Genomic DNA, 24,606 nt, shown 5'->3' with positions numbered 1-24,606 from the left:
CAAAAAGACGGCGGGTGCGAAATACCTACTTTTGTTCGGTTTAATCATGCATAATCAGTGTTTGCAAGTCTATCAGATGGGGAGCTATCGCGGTTCTGCTGACGTCGCGTGAAAGTCAGGCAAAGGGGCGGTGGTCCAAAAAAGTTTTTGACCAATCGCAGAGGGCTAATTGCAGAATTGTAATAAAAAATTTTGTAATAGATTTACGTTTTAGCACCCCTGCCTACAACCCAACCTCCTGCAAACAATCGATGTAACGGTTAGGGTGCTTGACTTCACATTGGGCTTTTTGTTTCTTGATAGGGATGCTTGTCTTTGATGTTCAACAAAGCTTGTGTGGGGTAGAAAAAACCACGCGTACACCATGCCGCTCACCGACTTTTTTAGTTGATGGGCGATTTGATGTTTGTGTTGAATCACCGCGACCTTACGGCCCTTTTTTGTGGAGTGCTCGTCGGTGACTATAGCTTCACTGTTAGGTTTTCGTTTTTTCCTGCGAATTGCCTCAGCACCAGGACGAGTAATCTGTCAGGATAGCCTGAGGCTTTCAGGCGTGTAAAACACACAAAATTTCACACAGCCTAAAAAATGTGGCAAAGCGTTATGATGTTCCAGTGGCTTTTTCTGCACCACATAGGCTTAGTATCGTTTGCTCCATTGTGCACAGAAGGACACAGGCCACGTCGTTGGGTGATAGAAGGTGCAGCCAGAAACATATTAATTGTTTTGTAGGTTGTGTCTCAAGAATAGTATACGAAATTCCCCTAAGCTGTGGTCATATGTAGGTACATTGGTCAATCAGGAAGATGTGTCAACAACGCCTCAGAAAGCAGATAAATTCTTTAAGCGGCCCGCCATCCTCTCATCTCGCCTTACTTTGCAAATCTTGTCCTTGTAAACCCATCTTCTAAAACACGGTCATTTTGTTCTGTCACCCTAACGAAACCCCACGAAAAATCTCGGAAGCCTATTATATCACCCAAAACGCCACCCTGTGTTAAAGCCAACCATCCTGATTATTACATTATAAAGAATTGTATTTTGTTAATCGATGTTCGCACGTGCTGTTATTTATACCTCGTCTTCACATGGGCGAAGCGTCCATTTTCCAAATATGTATTTCTCCATACGCGCAATAAATATAAGTTGTGAGTGAGCGCGTGTGGTGTGTGTTTCTTCTTGTACGTTCTTTGTGTTTTAGTTGTGTAAGTCTTTATTACAATGCATCGCCAACCAGTCCACCTACCCATCCTTTTGCAGGGAAATGCTTTGTCCTGTGTGTCAGATCCAGCCCCTGATCTTGGTTTTGGTTGGTGACCCTGGTCGTGATGGTTTCGGTTTTCGTGACCTTGGTCAGGGTCAACAAACGTCGCTGTAAAACCACCCTCAGCACGGCCCTGGGATACCCAGCTCGAGTGAGCCGGTGCACTTGGTGTATAAAGCTACTAGCCACTCTGTGGTGGCATGAACGGCTGAGAGCTGCTCTGAGGCAGGAGAATGCAAGGATTTTAACTAATTTTGAGTGCGCAGATGTAAAGGCAAGAATGCTTCTCTTCGAAAGAGGATTGTACGTCCAACACACGTGATAAATTTCAAAACAGCAGCTCGAGGTCTAAAAACCGTATCTTGTCGGTGGGATGCTCACTCGTTAGAACCAGTCACTTCGTTAGCGATTAAAATACGTTTAAAATTTCTTTTGCGCTCGAAATTGGCCTGTTTTATCGGCTCTAGGAAGTACTAAGAAATCATCCACAAAGCAGATAACTTTATTTACACTGGTCGCAAGAAGGCTACCTATGAGGCTTCTGTAAAAACGTGTCAAAAGGTAAAAGGTTGCTAAGAACGGCAGAAATACCGGAACCAATCCACACACCATCCCACTAGATGAAAATAGCATCATTGTTGTTCATGAAGCTCGATTCGCGGTAAAAGCTAAGGGGCTCTAAAACCTCTCAACACGCATTCCACATGCATTATGAGACTTAGTAGTCCTATTCCTATCAATGCATCGGCTAACTTCATCCCACACGAGGTTGTGGGACAAACAACAAAATGGGTATTTAACGTCAACCGAGAAGGCGCCCACTTATTTTGGGTACTCAGTCTGGCGGTACCCAAAAACGCTGTTCGGCCGCATGATGACGCACGAATCATCCGTGATGATCCATGCCAGTCTACAAGGAATGCCCCACAAAGGTAATCTTTGAAAAAAAAAAACACAGAACACCTTACGTTGACTGCGCACGTACAGTTGTTTTTAAGGTTCCTCTCCACTGCAAACTCTGCTCCATTGGCCAAACAGGCCGGCGTTTGAATGACTAGCTTAGGGAGCCTGCATAGTCACTGAACAGGTTCGTATACAGTCATTTAGCCCAGCGCTGCAAACAATGCGGCTGCAAACGTATCCTTGAACATTGTACATTATTACCAAGATGTAGAGAGGAAAAAGCACGCGACATCTGCGAAGCACTTTTTATCAAATCTCATGGACACACTTGCGTCAGTGCGCCTACTATTTCTCTTCATAGCTGTGAGATTAACTATTTCTGAAAAACGTGACAGCCTGCTGGACAACGCACGTGATGTGATGATTTCATTCCTTTGCCGGCCCATACACCGGGTTTTTGGCCTTCTGCGTTGAACATGTAATGTTGCATATAGTGCATTCCCCTTAATAAAGCAGGGTTTGTTCGTTCAGGGCCTTGTCTTTTGTCCTCACTTAGTCTCGTCCAAGCGCTGTTTGTTCCCTTCTTAACAGAGAAATAGGCAATATGCTCGACTCCAATATATAAGTAAAAACTGATCAGCTCAAATAGGCTACGTGAGCACAAATGCGCCGCACTACTTCCACAGTGGTGTGAATAGAAATCATGATCACCAGAGCATGCTTCTAAGGTCTGCATTTGTGTGTAAAAGCATACGAAAAATCAGAACATTTGTGTGTCCCTACTTGGTGAAGTCTGTACACTGAAATTAACTAAAAAGAATAAGACTCTCCCTATAAACTCGTAATCTAGCGCGAAAACTTGTGTAGCAAAGAGTGCCGCAAGACGACGCGGCGCAAAAGAGAAAGAAAGGTAAAGTTCTGTCCTAATATCAAAGCCTTGATAGGGATAGAAATGTCAACTACACGAAGTAGCGCTAGTAACTTTATAAACGTTATAAACTGCAGTAAACATTTGGGTGCTAAATAATGTAACGAACGTGCTGGAACGCGCACACAAGCAAAATCAAAGTGATGTCACTCTGCAACCGTGAACAGACGCATTCACAACGTTGGCGTGATTAAGAGCGAACCCCGAGGAGAGCGAATGCTTCGGATGCTTCTCGTTTGAACGCGGCCCCGATGCTTGAGCTCACACGATCTCTAGCGATAGGAGCGTAGGGAGAACGTGGACTTGCAGCCACCGGACATGTCAGCTTTTCCCGCCTTTGTACCTGCTAGCTGGTACTTCCAAAAATGGGGTACAGAAGGGGTATGTGTCAGCCGGGCGGACAGGCCATGTGCAGCCACGGCCGCGTAAGCAGACGAGTTGCAGACTCATACGCCACCCTCAATGCGCGCTTGATCACAATACCACCCGCTGGCCCATCTCTCCCCTCCGGTTTGTGCACGCTTTATCACGTGACAACACATACTTGGCGCACATCAAACCATGGTTCCTCTCGGCTTACCGACGGAATCATTTCCACGCACCAACAGCATACGGTGCGCGGAGTGAGATAGGATCCCATCAAACTTAGTCTTTGTACACAAGCCCACGGCGACAGCTGCGGCAAACATTCACCTGGGGTTACATATAATAAAACTAAAGCACATTGCATGTTCACGGCACCCACCACAATGTAAAATGGGAAGACAAGCTTAAGGTCACGCACTTCGGCGCACTGTCGCAGCGCATACCACCAATAAAACAGCTCGAAACCTCTCCAATTGTCGAACCAACCACTATGACGCGCTCACGTGTAGCCTTTCAAATTACACTGGCAAAAATTAGCGAATGCACATAGGTGCAATCTCGGAGGCTCTGATTCGGCGCTGCGAAGTAGAGGCGTCGACCTGGACTACAACGGCTGTGAGGCAGTATGCAGATTCACAAAAGCGCAGCTTCGATCACCGTATTTTCGCGCGCTCCACTTGGTGATTTCCAAGTATCAACATCAACACCAAAACAGTTCTTACACCTTTGTTGCACGGACTGTAAAGACAGGCTTCGAAAACCACATGTGCTTCGATAGTAAAATGCTTATACAAAAGCTCACGATTTGTTAAGCGTAATGATAACTAAGTACGATATAAAGCTTACAGACCTTCAGCCCTGAAATCAAAATTGAAACGGGACCATTGAGCCAGAATTGATTGTCCAAGCAAAAACAAAAGTCATGTAATGGCAAACTAAATGTAAAATGCTGCTTCGTCATTCGTATTCACCGGTTGAGATAGGAAGAACGCAAGCTTCCAGTAATTGTACATTTTCAGAATTTTTGGAACTACTAAATATTGCAAAATGCACAAAAAGCCAGTAATTCTCTACTAAATTTATTTGCATTGACTACTCTTAATTTTGCACTTAAGAAATGCTGACTTCTCTATGAGAGCGCAAGAACTTGCAGTTTTCAAGAGAGAAAAGTGGCTATATGCAGGAGACCCTGAATGTAGACAACGACGTCTGTATTTTGCGACGAGTCACAAAAGAATCGCGTACAGGTTGTGAATAGTTACCCTGAATAAATGCAAGTGTGAGGCCGCAAAAACACACAAAATAGGCAGTTTCGGTTTATCAGTACTTACGAGAGTATCGTCAATGAAACGATCAATCTTGAAATCCTGCTATGGGAACATTACCCTCACATTACAGTTACAAAAAAACTCGCTGTCTAGTGGTATTAAGGTTTAAGAACTTTTTCTTTATCTTTGCAATGACATCGGAGTGATCGCTTTCGTAAAAGAAGGTACGAGGTGCCACTTGTTAAAGATAAATTAATGGCCGTTCTTAGCATTGTCTAGACATTGAGTTGCTGTTACAACAAAGTATTCATGTAGCGGCTGTACATACACCCTATTCACAAGATACAGTTGTCGTGATATCCCGCGTGGCTGTTTACATGAGTTATGGGCTAGCATTGTTGGTATTGTAATCGAAAATTTAAGCTTGAGAGCGATTGAGTACATCGCACTAAATATTTAACACACTGTTTGACCTCATGCTAGCACATGTATTCGTGATCGGAAAGAGTGTGCTGGACAGGGCTCGTTTATACAATAGGAAATGAGCAAACAGCGCTTGGATGGGACGAAGTGAGGACAACATACTAGGTGCTCATAAATTCGTCAGCTTTAATGGTAGCATTAACTTGCATCAAATCTCTAAATATAGCTTCATGGAAGCTCCTTTTAAGTGCTTCCCTACGCGATTACCAAGGTGGTTGAGCAGTCCGACAATTAGTCAAGTTAGAACATTTTAATCAAATTGAGGGCTATTATTGTCGCGAGGTTGGGCCACATCCCTTTTTGTCCGTAGCACGGGAGAGAAATACGTGGGAAAACAGCTTCGGGGAATGTAGTGTTCCTAAAACAGCTCAATCAGATGCTTTCGAACTGAAGGGCAGCTTTTACATCGCAAGTGGCTCCCTTATTCAAGAGTAGAAAGTTGATCAATCGATCTTTTTTTAAGCAAAGAAGTAAGTATTACAAAAATTTCCTGTTGGCCGAATTGAAATGATGACCGAACACCGTAGGTCCGATAGCGCACGAAGCATCAGTGTCTTTAACAGCTTTCCAATGTTAGCTGGAAAACATTGTATACAATAAAACGTTGTATATTCGGCGAGTACTATGCTCTGCCTTCCAGAAATGCAGGTATAATTCAAATTAGCCTAGTGGCACAAATACTAGTAACCTGTACTAGCATAAACTCAATCTCATTTACTCGAGGTAAAAAGACGAAAGGCGAGAAAAACTTGTTAATGCCGCTTTATAAGGCACCTTAGTATCTATCCAACGTGTTAATTAGTCTATTATTAAAGGAATGACTATCAAAATCTGAACTTATTTTACATTACGTACTAAATTGCTTATTTCTAATAGCCTTAGGAAGTAAATTATAATCGGTAAAGCAATATGTGAGTTGAAATCATTTTGAAATTTTCTTGGAAGGCGCAAACATGCACGATAGCAACACTTTTATCTCTCACGTAAAGTTCACAGCAATAATAACTTAACAACGCGAAACTGCTAGAAATAATAATAACGCTCCGGGTGATTAACTTCTATGGCGTAGGCGAGCGTAAATAAGAGGAAGACACAGCAGTATGCATTCTGCTCCATAGTGAGTATGAAAATTTGCCGACCATTCTAGAAGAAGCATTCTAGCACGTAGTTTTATAGGGAGCGGCTGATATCTTTTTCCTTCCGTGCACTTTGACACAATAGAGCACACAATGTCACCGCACGTTTGTCAAGTTAACATGACCGTTATTTTGGTATAGTTGAGGGAAGACCAGAGCGAATGCCAGCAGCTGCACCTGCTGACACTGCATACAAAATAAATGTTAGTCTCATCAAATGAAAAATTTCGTGCAACATTAAAGCAGCAATACAATTACCGGCTTCTGCTAATCAAGAAGACCATAAATATATTCTGCCCGGTGTATTATTATTCATGCAGAATAAGATAGCTCACTCTTTCAAATAAACATGAAGGAGGGCATGTTTCTTATGCTTTTCCTCTTTTTAAAGATTGAAGCTTGATTTATGATCCTATACAACGGTTTACGGTATTCATTTCCTTCGTTTGTATAGAGCGCGCACAACACTTTATCGCCCAGATGCAATAACAAGGAGGTTTAGTCGTGCTTCAACTTCCCCAATAGATTCGGATTTCATGAACCTCTACCGCATTAGGCTAATTAATGTCATAATATCTGCTAGGCGTGTAGTAAGTTAAGCATATTAAAAGAAATGAACTGTTATGTCTGAAGACGCTGTTCAAGGAACATACTTTCCACTTAAGCCAAAATATCACAACTACCAAATATCGGGTCCACTTGGTTGCAGACTCCAAGCTTCATATAAAGCCCCACTAATACTTCGGTTAACCTACAAGGCTAATTTCACAAAGATGGGTCGCTTATCTTCCATTGCGGGTGGGATTGCTCATGGTGAATAGACACTCTCTGCATATATTTTATGTCTACTGGAAGGAGTATTTCATGGGCACGCGTTAACCATATAAGTAATGTGGTGGCCGAAGACGTAAGGAAGTTTCATTCAAACCCAAGGATGCTATGTCTGTAATATATATGAACGGGACCATGATGCGGCTTAGGGCTCATATATCCAATGAATGAAAGTATACCTTGACTAATTTTGTGAAAAACTCAGTTGATTGTATCAGTAATATGAAAACTACTTTCAAAACTTTCTGCAGAACTTGCAAGTGTTGTTACGCTTCTAGAGTTGAGTATCATTATGGAAAGAACATTGCTCCATTCACGTAGATGCTCTCAAAGTTCATCTGTTGAAGCTTTTTAGAGATGAGAACACCGGTCGAATTGGCAAACCTTGTAGCATCATTGGTGGACATTTGATGTGCACACACGCGTTGGGATTATCTGATAAATCTTTCGCAGCAGCACAAATGACCTTTACAGGTGCATCGCTACACGAAAGCGATATCTATTGGCATCAACTTCACAATTATGAAGGAAGACCAACACTGAACCTAAACGTGAGGCGACGGCTAATGACAGTGCTTGGAAATTTATTTGAAACTACGATTCTTTCCCTGGCATGAAAGCACGGCATACAATGCAGCATATTAATGCTAAGAAAATATACAGTCATTGGCTTACTCACATGGGCTGGCTGGGTGTTATTGGAGACGAGCCGCTTTGTTCTGCAGTTGCACACGTGAATAAGCATGACGGCCTGAAAAGAGCAGCAAGCGAAAATTCGATATTTTAGCGGAACACGTAGTTTATCTTTATGGAAGACTTTTTCCTGCCGAATGAACTCGTGTAGTTACCTAGCACAGCAGCCAGGTTGTCACTCAGAAGTATGGACGCCTGCTCTTGAAGGAGATGGTTAAAAAAGTCAAGAAGAATACGTAACCTGGAGAGGTGGCCCATCTCATCTGATGGAATGTTCCAGGTCGTATTTGCCTAACGTCATTCATAACGCCATTGTTAACGCTGTGCTCATCATATCCGTATTTCTAACCTCAAGCTTAAAGCAGCATACATGGCGGTTACATCGATGCATTTTTCTATTATAATTAAATAAATAGTCCCGTAGCAAAACTTGTGACTCGGTAGGACTCTGCAAAATTACAATTTGATACTATTTCTGCCATTGCATTTGTGCACTGTGCGTAAAGCGAAATTGCAGCATCAGCCATTTAATGGGAAAAATGTGGATATCGATATGCGGAATATTTTGTTTCCACGCAAGTTGATGCGTCGGAGGCATTTAGGGAGTGGTCCTTGCAGTCGACGACGACGAGTGCGTCATCGCGTCTATTGTGAGGACTCAGTATATCATATTTCGGTGCCTTCCTTGCTTTCAACGCTGCTTTTCCTCCGTGTAAACTCTCTCACACTGAATGCTCTCTCTACAAGAAGGTATAAAGTTACTTGTCAAGAAAGGGGTCAGATAAGAAGACACAATCTCACCAATTCTATTTGATGCATGTTTAGAAGTACTCGAGCAATTAGACTGGGAAGGCTTAGGAGGGAGGATCAACGGCCAATATATCAGCAACATTCGGTTAGCAGATAACACTGTACTGTTCAGCAACACTGGGGAAGAATTTAAATAATTGATTTAGGGCCTTAACCGAAAAAGTGTAAGAGTGCGCTTGATTAGTATGCAGAAGACAAAAATGATCTTCAATAGCCTGACAAGGAAGCAAGAATTCTGGCTCGACGAAATTTTAGACATACCAGTAAGAGACAGGACGAGAGCGGTGTCGATCAGATTTCAAGCGGGAATAGGCAATATTCTAGATGGCATTAGGAGGGAAAAAAATGGAGCTGAGCGACCATGTAATGAGTAGGGTAGATAACTGGTGGATCATTTGAGTTACAGAATGGGTGCCAAGTCAAGAGAAGCGCAGTCAAACATGGCAGGAACTTAGGTGGGGTGATGAAATTTGAACAACTGCAGGCGCAAGTTGGAATAAGGTAACGCAAGACCTGGCAATTGGAGATCGCCGGTGAGGCCTCCGTCCTGGTAATGGAGATAAAAATAGGCTGGTGGGGATGGTTATGCTGATACTCGGTCGCGAAGCATTCTTTTTTTAAATTTTTTCAAGGACACGTGCTTGGAGAAGTGTGACCTTTATTTTGATGCTGATTCAGATTTGAGTTACTTCAATTAAATATAACCAAGTTATTAGCGCTAAATAAAATGAAGCACTTAGTGTGCTTAAGTCCCACAACAGATGGTTCCGTCACCTTCTGGCACTTGTGTTGTGATTATTTATTGGCTTCAATGGTAAATGTTGGAATATTAAAACAGCATTTATTTATTTTGCGCATTATTACACATTCTATTCATAAGGTGGATTTAAATGTAACTAAATGACACTTGTGAATATTATTGTGAGAAGACCACAAAGACACCAAGGAAAACAACGCAGAAATAACTTGTACATATTAATTTATTTAAAGGAATGATAAATAATAGGGAATGAAAGTGGATGAAAAAAGAAGACTTGCCGCTGGTAGGGAACGATCCCCCATCTTCGCATTACACGTAGGATGCGAAGACGTGAGATCGTGGCCCACCTGCGGCAAGCTGTCTTTTCATCAACTTTCATAGCAATTTATTTATTATTCTTCAAATCAATTATTAGCTACAAGTAAGTTCCCCTATGTTGTCCTTGGTGTCTTTGTTTGTTGGCTTCCCAATATAAGGTTAATTAAAATTGGGTGCCTCTCAATCTCAAGTAGGTGTCTTGGAACAATTAATACTGAAATTTGCTGCCAGCAAGGCTCCATCACGACGCCGAGTTTCATTTGGTTGTCGTAATTAGTTCACAGGGAAGTCGTAGAGCTTACCAAATTCCCGCCTGCTGTCAATACATGGCCGTCAATGCAGAGACTATGGCTACAGAAAGCCGCTGTAACTCTTGTTTAATCAAAGCGATCCCTGAAAAAATTGAATGAAAATTAGACCCTAAGACTACTCTAGCATTCTGCCGAGTTTCATCTTCTTTTATTAATTACAAAGGGACCAGTGAAATTCTCATTGTTGTGGGATTCCCGTCTGCCACAAACACTTGGCGGTGGCAATATGATTTGTCGCTGTATAGTTCAGGATATAAGAAGCAGGCTTCTTGTCTAGAAACAATATTTTTGCCTGCCTTTTAGGCTTCCCTTTTCTTGATTTACTTCACATCTAGAATAAATAAGCACCCCCCATATATATATATATATATATATATATATATATATATATCTGTCTGTGCGTGTGTGTGTGTGAACGAGAAAAGAAGGAAAACAGAGGGGCCCATTTTTTGTTAATAATGACCATATAAAGCAAACAGACGATGAAAGGAAGGAATGCCTCCAGAAAATTGGCTGTGACTGGAATCTCAATGAAGAAAATACTAAATGATAAATAAAACGAAACTAAAGTTCATGAAAACATAGCATGCCGCCAGCGGAGACCAAACCCACAACCGCCGCCTTACGCTCATGCCACGCTACCACTTGTGAAGTGGCGACGGCTATCAATCCGTCCACTAACTTTGGTATTTATGTTTAGTAGACTTAGCAATAATAGTAATAATACTAATAATAATATATTGCCATTTCCTTTGAAATGGGGAGGTGACAGATAGTAACAAATAGACCCCTAGCCTGATTGTGTTTCACACGCAAGTTATACATGCTTTTCATTCTTGAATTTTTGTGTACATCCCTATAATCTCTCGTTCTCTTCTTGAAAACGTCTCCAACTTCTACCGCTCCCTATGCACGTAACCTATTCGGTCGTATCACTGTCATCCCTGTTTTCTTTGTTTTTTTTTTTTTTGCCACCAATACTCTGATCATCTCTTGCTTATCTCGACTGCTGACCGGCTGACATTACCGTCCGCTTGAAAGCCAAGTGCTTCTGGAAAGTGTACATTACCTACTTACTCAGGTAATACTTTCGTACTCAATGAGGATGTCCTGGCTGGTCTCCGGATTTTAGCTGCAGCAGACACATGCTTGATATTGCGAATATTTTCTCGATTATGTTTTTCTCGTTAGGTGACCAGCAAGAGCCTAAAATAGCAAGACATTGCCGTTTGTATTATTATACATATTCTTCCCATTCTTCTAAATTTCCATGGGCTCTCTTGTTTTCTATTTTTGCAATCAATTTACGGTCGCTTTTTCTCTCGCTTTCCTAATAATGACTTCTGCTTATAAATTTGAATTTCAGTTACCATGTACTGCGTTGCCAATTTTCTCGACGTCTTTCTACATTTTGTGTGCACTTTTTTGATGTAGAAATGTTCCTCAGTCTTCAAAACTAATTTTGCCCTTCGCTTCTCTGACTTCAAAAGAGGCCACATTCATATCGCCCTGCACTGCCTCGTTTGTATTTTTACCATAGGTTCCCAAAGCCAACCGTCGTGCCTAATTTTGATGAACTTCCAGCCACGTAAAAATATCCGCTTTTAAGAACAGAAGGACAATTACGAACGTTATCCCTGACACCGTTACTCCTCGCCAGGCTCCACACACCACCTTATATTTATTCTTGCCCTAGAGTGTTCTTTGTTTCATTATTGCTACATGCTGCTTCCCCTTTATTTTCAGATCACATTGGTGAATGCTTGAGTAAGTCTTTCCTTGGTTTATGTATACGCCGACGCATTTATATTGCTTGACTATGAGTATTAATTACTGTGGTTTTGCCACCGCTTTAATACTCGTCTCAAGCTTTCCCTCAAGTCTAAATATTTTAAGGCAGTTTTCCTAGCCTCTAAAGCCGCTCGAGTTGGCTCTTCTCCTTGAGCGGCCATTTTTCCTAGAAAGTATGCCTTCCAACTACTCCGCCCTTAAACTGGCTCTCTCAACTACTACACGCAGAGACAAAGCAACAGCGCGCGCATTAGATCCCATAGATGAGATGAATATTTACAATTAGTATTAGGGTTATAATTATATTCGAGTGCTGATTGCCGTGCTATCGTTTGCTAACGAAGCTTTCCCTCAAGTCTAAATATATTAAGGCAGTTTGTCGTGTGCGTATCATGGCTACGCACGCTTATATCGCATTCCGTTTCTCTACCACGGGTGCGCTTTAAAAACACGGCGCTGCAGTTTTTGCTTTTCTCTTCTTTCTTCTTCTCCGCCCTTAAACTGGCTCTCTCAACTACTACACGCAGAGACAAAGCAACAGCGCGCGCATTAGATCCCATAGATGAGATGAATATTTACAATTAGTATTAGGGTTATAATTATATTCGAGTGCTGATTGCCGTGCTATCGTTTGCTAACGAAGCTTTCCCTCAAGTCTAAATATTTTAAGGCAGTTTGTCGTGTGCGTATCATGGCTACGCACGCTTATATCGCATTCCGTTTCTCTACCACGGGTGCGCTTTAAAACCACGGCGCTGCAGTTTCGCATTCCGTTTCTCTACCACGGGTGCGCTTTAAAACCACGGCGCTGCAGTTTTTGCTTTTCTCTTCTTTCTTCTTCTCCGCCCTTAAACTGGCTCTCTCAACTACTACACGCAGAGACAAAGCAACAGCGCGCGCATTAGATCCCATAGATGAGATGAATATTTACAATTAGTATTAGGGTTATAATTATATTCGAGTGCTGATTGCCGTGCTATCGTTTGCTAACGAAGCTTTCCCTCAAGTCTAAATATTTTAAGGCAGTTTGTCGTGTGCGTATCATGGCTACGCACGCTTATATCGCATTCCGTTTCTCTACCACGGGTGCGCTTTAAAACCACGGCGCTGCAGTTTTTGCTTTTCTCTTCTTTCTTCTTCTCCGCCCTTAAACTGGCTCTCTTCACTGTACTACACGCAGAGACAAAGAAACAGCGCGCGCATGCGATCCCATAGATGAGATGAATATATATATATATATATATATAGGGAGAGAGAGAGAGAGAAAACTATCAGTCATAGCTCTCGTAGTATAGCCCTCTGGGCCGTTTCCTTTTTTTTCGAAAGTAGTCCTATTAGGGTTATTATAATTACACGAAGGTATTTCGCCCTCATCAGCAGCAGTCCTTGGTATAGCTATTCTGGCGGCTAGCTTCCCACGCTATGCGTGCCGCCATCGCACCTGGTTAAGCTTTTCCTAGACGCTAGAGTTAGGCTTTGTCCGCGCAACCTTGAGCGATCGGAAAGCGCGTTTCCCCCTCTTGGCCGGCGGAGAAGGGAAGCTTCGTTCCGGCCGCGAAGCTCTCCACATCTCTGTAAGGTGCCTTGGGGATGTCTCGTGCCGAAGATGCCCTCTCGGTGAGCGCATATTTCACCCCTCATCTTTTAAGAGGTTCAATACATACAAGCATTTGCCTAGCAAACCAGATTTTTTTTTTTTTCAAGGGAATTTTCCACGTCTCAGTAATTTCTCTCGTCGTACTCGAGTGCTGATTGCCGTGTTATAGTTTGTTAACGAAGCTTTCCCTCAAGTCTAAATATTTTAAGGCAGTTTTCCTAGCCTCTAAAGCCGCTCGAGTTGGCTCTTCTCCTTGAGCGGCCATTTTTCCTAGAAAGTATGCCTTCCAACTACTCCGCCCTTAAACTGGCTCTCTCAACTACTACACGCAGAGACAAAGCAACAGCGCGCGCATTAGATCCCATAGATGAGATGAATATTTACAATTAGTATTAGGGTTATAATTATATTCGAGTGCTGATTGCCGTGCTATCGTTTGCTAACGAAGCTTTCCCTCAAGTCTAAATATTTTAAGGCAGTTTGTCGTGTGCGTATCATGGCTACGCACGCTTATATCGCATTCCGTTTCTCTACCACGGGTGCGCTTTAAAACCACGGCGCTGCAGTTTTTGCTTTTCTCTTCTTTCTTCTTCTCCGCCCTTAAACTGGCTCTCTTCACTGTACTACACGCAGAGACAAAGAAACAGCGCGCGCATGCGATCCCATAGATGAGATGAATATATATATATATATATATATAGGGAGAGAGAGAGAGAGAAAACTATCAGTCATAGCTCTCGTAGTATAGCCCTCTGGGCCGTTTCCTTTTTTTTCGAAAGTAGTCCTATTAGGGTTATTATAATTACACGAAGGTATTTCGCCCTCATCAGCAGCAGTCCTTGGTATAGCTATTCTGGCGGCTAGCTTCCCACGCTATGCGTGCCGCCATCGCACCTGGTTAAGCTTTTCCTAGACGCTAGAGTTAGGCTTTGTCCGCGCAACCTTGAGCGATCGGAAAGCGCGTTTCCCCCTCTTGGCCGGCGGAGAAGGGAAGCTTCGTTCCGGCCGCGAAGCTCTCCACATCTCTGTAAGGTGCCTTGGGGATGTCTCGTGCCGAAGATGCCCTCTCGGTGAGCGCATATTTCACCCCTCATCTTTTAAGAGGTTCAATACATACAAGCATTTGCCTAGCAAACCAGATTTTTTTTTTTTTCAAGGGAATTTTCCACGTCTCAGTAATTTCTCTCGTCGTACTCGAGTGCTGATTGCCGTGTTATAGTTTGTTAACGAAGCTTTCCCTCAAGTCTAAATATTTTAAGGCAGTTTTCCTAGCCTCTAAAGCCGCTCGAGTTGGCTCTTCTCCTTGAGCGGCCATTTTTCCTAGAAAGTATGCCTTCCAACTACTCCGCCCTTAAACTGGCTCTCTCAACTACTACACGCAGAGACAAAGCAACAGCGCGCGCATTAGATCCCATAGATGAGATGAATATTTACAATTAGTATTAGGGTTATAATTATATTCGAGTGCTGATTGCCGTGCTATCGTTTGCTAACGAAGCTTTCCCTCAAGTCTAAATATTTTAAGGCAGTTTGTCGTGTGCGTATCATGGCTACGCACGCTTATATCGCATTCCGTTTCTCTACCACGGGTGCGCTTTAAAACCACGGCGCTGCAGTTTTTGCTTTTCTCTTCTTTCTTCTTCTCCGCCCTTAAACTGGCTCTCTTCACTGTACTACACGCAGAGACAAAGAAACAGCGCGCGCATGCGATCCCATAGATGAGATGAATATATATATATATATATATATATAGGGAGAGAGAGAGAGAGAAAACTATCAGTCATAGCTCTCGTAGTATAGCCCTCTGGGCCGTTTCCTTTTTTTTCGAAAGTAGTCCTATTAGGGTTATTATAATTACACGAAGGTATTTCGCCCTCATCAGCAGCAGTCCTTGGTATAGCTATTCTGGCGGCTAGCTTCCCACGCTATGCGTGCCGCCATCGCACCTGGTTAAGCTTTTCCTAGACGCTAGAGTTAGGCTTTGTCCGCGCAACCTTGAGCGATCGGAAAGCGCGTTTCCCCCTCTTGGCCGGCGGAGAAGGGAAGCTTCGTTCCGGCCGCGAAGCTCTCCACATCTCTGTAAGGTGCCTTGGGGATGTCTCGTGCCGAAGATGCCCTCTCGGTGAGCGCATATTTCACCCCTCATCTTTTAAGAGGTTCAATACATACAAGCATTTGCCTAGCAAACCAGATTTTTTTTTTTTCAAGGGAATTTTCCACGTCTCAGTAATTTCTCTCGTCGTACTCGAGTGCTGATTGCCGTGTTATAGTTTGTTAACGAAGCTTTCCCTCAAGTCTAAATATTTTAAGGCAGTTTTCCTAGCCTCTAAAGCCGCTCGAGTTGGCTCTTCTCCTTGAGCGGCCATTTTTCCTAGAAAGTATGCCTTCCAACTACTCCGCCCTTAAACTGGCTCTCTCAACTACTACACGCAGAGACAAAGCAACAGCGCGCGCATTAGATCCCATAGATGAGATGAATATTTACAATTAGTATTAGGGTTATAATTATATTCGAGTGCTGATTGCCGTGCTATCGTTTGCTAACGAAGCTTTCCCTCAAGTCTAAATATATTAAGGCAGTTTGTCGTGTGCGTATCATGGCTACGCACGCTTATATCGCATTCCGTTTCTCTACCACGGGTGCGCTTTAAAACCACGGCGCTGCAGTTTTTGCTTTTCTCTTCTTTCTTCTTCTCCGCCCTTAAACTGGCTCTCTTCACTGTACTACACGCAGAGACAAAGAAACAGCGCGCGCATGCGATCCCATAGATGAGATGAATATATATATATATATATATATAGGGAGAGAGAGAGAGAGAAAACTATCAGTCATAGCTCTCGTAGTATAGCCCTCTGGGCCGTTTCCTTTTTTTTCGAAAGTAGTCCTATTAGGGTTATTATAATTACACGAAGGTATTTCGCCCTCATCAGCAGCAGTCCTTGGTATAGCTATTCTGGCGGCTAGCTTCCCACGCTATGCGTGCCGCCATCGCACCTGGTTAAGCTTTTCCTAGACGCTAGAGTTAGGCTTTGTCCGCGCAACCTTGAGCGATCGGAAAGCGCGTTTCCCCCTCTTGGCCGGCGGAGAAGGGAAGCTTCGTTCCGGCCGCGAAGCTCTCCACATCTCTGTAAGGTGCCTTGGGGATGTCTCGTGCCGAAGATGCCCTCTCGGTGAGCGCATATTTCACCCCTCATCTTTTAAGAGGTTCAATACATACAAGCATTTGCCTAGCAAACCAGATTTTTTTTTTTTCAAGGGAATTTTCCACGTCTCAGTAATTTCTCTCGTCGTACTCGAGTGCTGATTGCCGTGTTATAGTTTGTTAACGAAGCTTTCCCTCAAGTCTAAATATTTTAAGGCAGTTTTCCTAGCCTCTAAAGCCGCTCGAGTTGGCTCTTCTCCTTGAGCGGCCATTTTTCCTAGAAAGTATGCCTTCCAACTACTCCGCCCTTAAACTGGCTCTCTCAACTACTACACGCAGAGACAAAGCAACAGCGCGCGCATTAGATCCCATAGATGAGATGAATATTTACAATTAGTATTAGGGTTATAATTATATTCGAGTGCTGATTGCCGTGCTATCGTTTGCTAACGAAGCTTTCCCTCAAGTCTAAATATATTAAGGCAGTTTGTCGTGTGCGTATCATGGCTACGCACGCTTATATCGCATTCCGTTTCTCTACCACGGGTGCGCTTTAAAACCACGGCGCTGCAGTTTTTGCTTTTCTCTTCTTTCTTCTTCTCCGCCCTTAAACTGGCTCTCTTCACTGTACTACACGCAGAGACAAAGAAACAGCGCGCGCATGCGATCCCATAGATGAGATGAATATATATATATATATATATATATAGAGAGAGAGAGAGAGAAAACTATCAGTCATAGCTCTCGTAGTATAGCCCTCTGGGCCGTTTCCTTTTTTTTCGAAAGTAGTCCTATTAGGGTTATTATAATTACACGAAGGTATTTCGCCCTCATCAGCAGCAGTCCTTGGTATAGCTATTCTGGCGGCTAGCTTCCCACGCTATGCGTGCCGCCATCGCACCTGGTTAAGCTTTTCCTAGACGCTAGAGTTAGGCTTTGTCCGCGCAACCTTGAGCGATCGGAAAGCGCGTTTCCCCCTCTTGGCCGGCGGAGAAGGGAAGCTTCGTTCCGGCCGCGAAGCTCTCCACATCTCTGTAAGGTGCCTTGGGGATGTCTCGTGCCGAAGATGCCCTCTCGGTGAGCGCATATTTCACCCCTCATCTTTTAAGAGGTTCAATACATACAAGCATTTGCCTAGCAAACCAGAATTTTTTTTTTTCAAGGGAATTTTCCACGTCTCAGTAATTTCTCTCGTCGTATTCGAGTGCTGATTGCCGTGTTATAGTTTGTTAACGAAGCTTTCCCTCAAGTCTAAATATTTTAAGGCAGTTTTCCTAGCCTCTAAAGCCGCTCGAGTTGGCTCTTCTCCTTGAGCGGCCATTTTTCCTAGAAAGTATGCCTTCCAACTACTCCGCCCTTAAACTGGCTCTCTCAACTACTACACGCAGAGACAAAGCAACAGCGCGCGCATTAGATCCCATAGATGAGATGAATATTTACAATTAGTATTAGGGTTATAATTATATTCGAGTGCTGATTGCCGTGCTATCGTTTGCTAACGAAGCTTTCCCTCAAGTCTAAATATATTAAGGCAGTTTGTCGTGTGCGTATCATGGCTACGCACGCTTATATCGCATTCCGTTTCTCTACCACGGGTGCGCTTTAAAACCACGGCGCTGCAGTTTTTGCTTTTCTCTTCTTTCTTCTTCTCCGCCCTTAAACTGGCTCTCTTCACTGTACTACACGCAGAGACAAAGAAACAGCGCGCGCATGCGATCCCATAGATGAGATGAATATATATATATATATATATATAGGGAGAGAGAGAGAGAGAAAACTATCAGTCATAGCTCTCGTAGTATAGCCCTCTGGGCCGTTTCCTTTTTTTTCGAAAGTAGTCCTATTAGGGTTATTATAATTACACGAAGGTATTTCGCCCTCATCAGCAGCAGTCCTTGGTATAGCTATTCTGGCGGCTAGCTTCCCACGCTATGCGTGCCGCCATCGCACCTGGTTAAGCTTTTCCTAGACGCTAGAGTTAGGCTTTGTCCGCGCAACCTTGAGCGATCGGAAAGCGCGTTTCCCCCTCTTGGCCGGCGGAGAAGGGAAGCTTCGTTCCGGCCGCGAAGCTCTCCACATCTCTGTAAGGTGCCTTGGGGATGTCTCGTGCCGAAGATGCCCTCTCGGTGAGCGCATATTTCACCCCTCATCTTTTAAGAGGTTCAATACATACAAGCATTTGCCTAGCAAACCAGATTTTTTTTTTTTCAAGGGAATTTTCCACGTCTCAGTAATTTCTCTCGTCGTACTCGAGTGCTGATTGCCGTGTTATAGTTTGTTAACGAAGCTTTCCCTCAAGTCTAAATATTTTAAGGCAGTTTTCCTAGCCTCTAAAGCCGCTCGAGTTGGCTCTTCTCCTTGAGCGGCCATTTTTCCTAGAAAGTATGCCTTCCAACTACTCCGCCCTTAAACTGGCTCTCTCAACTACTACACGCAGAGACAAAGCAACAGCGCGCGCATTAGATCCCATAGATGAGATGAATATTTACAATTAGTATTAGGGTTATAATTATATTCGAGTGCTGATTGCCGTGCTATCGTTTGCTAACGAAGCTTTCCCTCAAGTCTAAATATATTAAGGCAGTTTGTCGTGTGCGTATCATGGCTACGCACGCTTATATCGCATTCCGTTTCTCTACCACGGGTGCGCTTTAAAACCACGGCGCTGCAGTTTTTGCTTTTCTCTTCTTTCTTCTTCTCCGCCCTTAAACTGGCTCTCTTCACTGTACTACACGCAGAGACAAAGAAACAGCGCGCGCATGCGATCCCATAGATGAGATGAATATATATATATATATATATATATAGAGAGAGAGAGAGAGAAAACTATCAGTCATAGCTCTCGTAGTATAGCCCTCTGGGCCGTTTCCTTTTTTTTCGAAAGTAGTCCTATTAGGGTTATTATAATTACACGAAGGTATTTCGCCCTCATCAGCAGCAGTCCTTGGTATAGCTATTCTGGCGGCTAGCTTCCCACGCTATGCGTGCCGCCATCGCACCTGGTTAAGCTTTTCCTAGACGCTAGAGTTAGGCTTTGTCCGCGCAACCTTGAGCGATCGGAAAGCGCGTTTCCCCCTCTTGGCCGGCGGAGAAGGGAAGCTTCGTTCCGGCCGCGAAGCTCTCCACATCTCTGTAAGGTGCCTTGGGGATGTCTCGTGCCGAAGATGCCCTCTCGGTGAGCGCATATTTCACCCCTCATCTTTTAAGAGGTTCAATACATACAAGCATTTGCCTAGCAAACCAGAATTTTTTTTTTTCAAGGGAATTTTCCACGTCTCAGTAATTTCTCTCGTCGTATTCGAGTGCTGATTGCCGTGTTATAGTTTGTTAACGAAGCTTTCCCTCAAGTCTAAATATTTTAAGGCAGTTTTCCTAGCCTCTAAAGCCGCTCGAGTTGGCTCTTCTCCTTGAGCGGCCATTTTTCCTAGAAAGTATGCCTTCCAACTACTCGGAATCAGCATAAACCGACTATCGCGGACAACATGAGTCTCTTTCCACGTAAGTGTGAGGCTCGGAGCAGGAGCTGTGTCGCTTGAAAGTAGCCTGGGACCTGACGAACCAACCGACTGAGCTATCTTTCTGGGCAACATCGAAGGGTCACGAGTTCAAATCACCTGTTATGTTCCTTTTTTTTCTGCCCCTTTTTCTTTCTTTTTTTTCTTTTTTTTTCTTTCTTTTAATGTCTTTTCCTTTATTTTATCACTGTACGGGAACCCTCCTAAAAAAAAATATATATATTTATATAGATCTTCAAATATTTATGGCCTCACACTCACATGTGCAGGTCATAAATACCAGGTTCTCTAGCCGGGTGCCATCCATGCGGTATAACCGAGCTCAGATTGGTCCACCTTGACTGACCAAGTAGGGCACCACTGTAGGTTAAATGAGGCGTACAACTCCTGCGGGACCCGCCGTGGTTGCTCAGTGGTTATGGTGTTAGACTGCTGAGCACGAGGTCGCGGGATCGGACCCCGACCACGGCGGCCGCATTTCGATGGGGGCGAAATGCGAAAACACCCGTGTACTTAGAATTAGGTGCACGTTAAAGAACCCCAGGTGGTCGAAATTTTCGGAGTCCTCCACTACGGCGTGCATAATAAGAAAGTGGTTTTGTCACGTAAAACCCCATAAATTAATTTTTAATTTAACTCCTACGGGGACGGTAGAGTATCCGTCTCCAGTGCAAGAGGACCGTGATTCAAATCCCGGTGCCGCGCTATTCTCCACCGGAAAATACAAAAAAAAAAAAAAAAACGTGTGTTGAGAAAATTGCACAAACAGGCCTGGAGTGCGGCCTGATCCCGGTGACCAGAACCGGTAACGCACTCTCTCACCAGAGCAGGATTGGCCACCCTGGTGCAGTACTTGGCCACAACCTCCTATATGAATACAACAATCAAACCCCGGCCCTCAGTCCCCAGCAGCCGCGAAGCAACTGACCACGGCGGCGGTCAGATCTGTGACGCTGCAGAGGGTGCTAAGAATACCTGGCTCCGGACAGGCCGCCATTGGAATCTGAACCTGGCAACGTTTAACGTTAGAACGCTATCTAGTGAGGCGAGTCTAGCAGTGTTATTGGAGGAATTAGAGGGTAGTAAATGGGATATAATAGGGCTCAGTGAGGTTAGGAGGACAAAAGAAGCATATACAGTGCTAAAAAGCGGGCATGTACTGTGCTACCGGGGCTTAGCGGAGAGACGAGAACTAGGAGTCGGATTCCTGATTAATAAGGAAATAGCTGGTAACATACAGAAATTCTATAGCATTAACGAGAGGGTGGCATGTCTTGTTGTGAAACTTAATAAGAGGTACAAAATGAAGGTTGTTCAGGTCTACGCTCCTACATCTAGTCATGATGACCAGGAAGTCGAAAGCTTTTATGAAGACGTAGAATCGGCGATGGGTAAAGTCAAAACAAAATACACTATACTGATGGGCGACTTCAATGCCAGGGTAGGCAAGAAGCAGGCTGGAGACAAGTCAGTGGGGGAATATGGCATAGGCTCTAGGAATAGCAGAGGAGAATTATTAGTAGAGTTTGCAGAACAGAATAATATGCGTATAATGAATACCTTTTTCCGCAAGCGGGTTAGCCGAAAGTGGACGTGGAGGAGCCCGAATGGTGAGACTAGAAATGAAATCGACTTCATACTCTGCGCGAACCCTGGCATCATTCAAGATGTAGACGTGCTCGGCAAGGTACGCTGCAGTGACCACAGGATGGTAAGAACTCGAATTAGCCTAGACTTGAGGAGGGAACGAAAGAAACTGGTACACAAGAAGCCAATCAATGAGTTAGCGGTAAGAGGGAAACTAGAGGAATTCCGGATCAAACTACAGAACAGGTATTCGGCTTTAACTCAGGAAGAGGACCTTAGTGTTGAAGCAATGAACGACAATCTCATGGGCATCATTAAGGAGTGCGCAATAGAAGTCGGTGGTAACGCCGTTAGACAGGAAACCAGTAAGCTATCGCAGGAGACGAAAGATCTGATCAAGAAACGCCAATGTATGAAAGCCTCTAATCCTACAGCTAGAATAGAACTGGCAGAACTTTCTAAGATAATCAACAAGCGTAAGACAGCGGACATCAGGAACTATAATATGGATAGAATTGAACAGGCTCTCAGGAACGGAGGAAGCCTAAAAACAGTGAAGAAGAAACTAGGAATAGGCAAAAATCAGATGTGTGCGTTAAGAGACAAAGCCGGCAATATCGTTACTAATATGGACGAGATAGTTCAAGTGGCTGAGGAGTTCTATAGAGATTTATACAGTACCAGTGGCACCCACGACGATAGTGGAAGAGAGAATAGCCTAGAGGAATTCGAAATCCCACAGGTAACGCCAGAAGAAGTAAAGAAAGCCTTAGGAGCTATGCAAAAGGGGAAGGCAGCTGGGGAGGATCAGGTAACAGCAGATTTGTTGAAGGATGGTGGTCAGATTGTTCTAGAGAAACTGGCCACCCTGTATACGCAATGCCTCATAACCTCGAGCGTACCGGAATCTTGGAAGAACGCTAACATAATCCTAATCCATAAGAAAGGGGACGCCAAAGACTTGAAAAATTATAGACCGATCAGCTTACTGTCCGTTGCCTACAAAGTATTTACTAAGGTAATCGCAAATAGAATCAGGAACACCTTAGACTTCTGTCAGCCAAAGGACCAGGCAGGATTCCGTAAAGGCTACTCAACAATAGACCATATTCACACTATCAATCAAGTGATAGAGAAATGTGCAGAATATAACCAACCCTTATATATAGCTTTCATTGATTACGAGAAAGCGTTTGATTCAGTCGAAACCTCAGCAGTCATGGAGGCATTACGGAATCAGGGTGTAGATGAGCCATATGTAAAAATACTGGAAGATATCTATAGCGGCTCCACAGCCACCGTAGTCCTCCACAAAGAAAGCAACAAAATCCCTATAAAGAAAGGCGTCAGACAGGGAGATACGATATCTCCAATGCTATTCACAGCATGTTTACAGGAGGTATTCAGAGGCCTGGAGTGGGAAGAATTGGGGATAAAAGTCGATGGAGAATACCTTAGCAACTTGCGATTCGCTGATGATATTGCCTTGCTTAGTAACTCAGGAGACCAATTGCAATGCATGCTCACTGACCTGGAGAGGCAAAGCAGAAGGGTGGGTCTGAAAATTAATCTGCAGAAAACTAAAGTACTGTTTAACAGTCTCGGAAGAGAACAGCAGTTTACGATAGGTAGCGAAACACTGGAAGTGGTAAGGGAATACATCTACTTAGGGCAGGTAGTGACCACGGATCCGGATCATGAGACTGAAATAACCAGAAGAATAAGAATGGGTTGGGGTGCGTTTGGCAGGCATTCTCAAATCATGAACAGTAGGTTGCCACTATCCCTCAAAAGGAAAGTGTACAACAGCTGTGTGTTACCAGTACTCACATATGGGGCAGAAACCTGGAGGCTTACGAAAAGGGTTCTGCTGAAATTGAGAACGACGCAACGAGCTATGGAAAGAAGAATGATGGGTGTAACGTTAAGGGATAAGAAAATAGCAGATTGGGTGAGGCAACAAACGCGGGTAAACGACATCTTAGTTGAAATCAAGAAAAAGAAATGGGCATGGGCCGGACATGTAATGAGGAGGGAAGATAACCGATGGTCACTAAGAGCTACGGACTGGATTCCAAGAGAAGGGAAGCGTAGCAGGGGGCGGCAGAGAGTTAGGTGGGCAGATGACATTAAGACGTTTGCAGGGACAACATGGCCACAATTAGTACATGACCGGGGTAGTTGGAGAAGTATGGGAGAGGCCTTTGCCCTGCAGTGGGCGTAACTAGGCTGATGATGATGATGATGATGATGAGCATGACTGCTTGTTTCTAAGTGTTGCAAAGCAATTAGACTCGTAATGGCAATTCTGAGAGAGCAGCGGAAGCATATAGACTGACCTCAGCGAAAACTGGACGGTGGAGTGCCTCTCACCAGTGCTAGCGTTTGAATTTGCTTACATCGATACTGCGCACATGATGCCTCACCTCCCGAGCTCAGAAATCTGAGGTCACCTAAGCACTGCTCATCAATTGCGGATGCGGAAACATTATTGTCCAAATCAATGCCTCTGATCGGGACATCGAGTTACGTACTCCTCGCGGGCAAGCGAGCCTGTTGAGACACTTGGCCAACGCCTCCGAGATCGCACAAAGCGGGTGCACTTCGATCCCTGACGTTATGCTACCTTGCACGACTGCCATAGGGTCTAATGGCGACGCTCCTGAGCAAACGGCTGTGATTCTGACGGCACCACTTTCGTCCCGCCGGGCATGGCAACGGAAATTTCTGTGCAAATAGCATGATGCCATAAAGGAAAGTGCACAGGCCTGGTATCTTGGAGGCGCAGGTTTAGCTCAGTTGGTAAGACACGCGACTTCTGCGCGTAGGGTCATACGTTTGAAACTTACCACTTCAATCTTTCGAGTTTGTTCTTTATATACCTATTGATTTCCTGATAGTA

This window comes from Dermacentor andersoni, chromosome 4, assembly GCF_023375885.2.
Source record: "Dermacentor andersoni chromosome 4, qqDerAnde1_hic_scaffold, whole genome shotgun sequence".
Lineage (NCBI taxonomy): Eukaryota > Metazoa > Arthropoda > Arachnida > Ixodida > Ixodidae > Dermacentor > Dermacentor andersoni.
Note: the sequence above shows the minus strand (reverse complement) of the source record.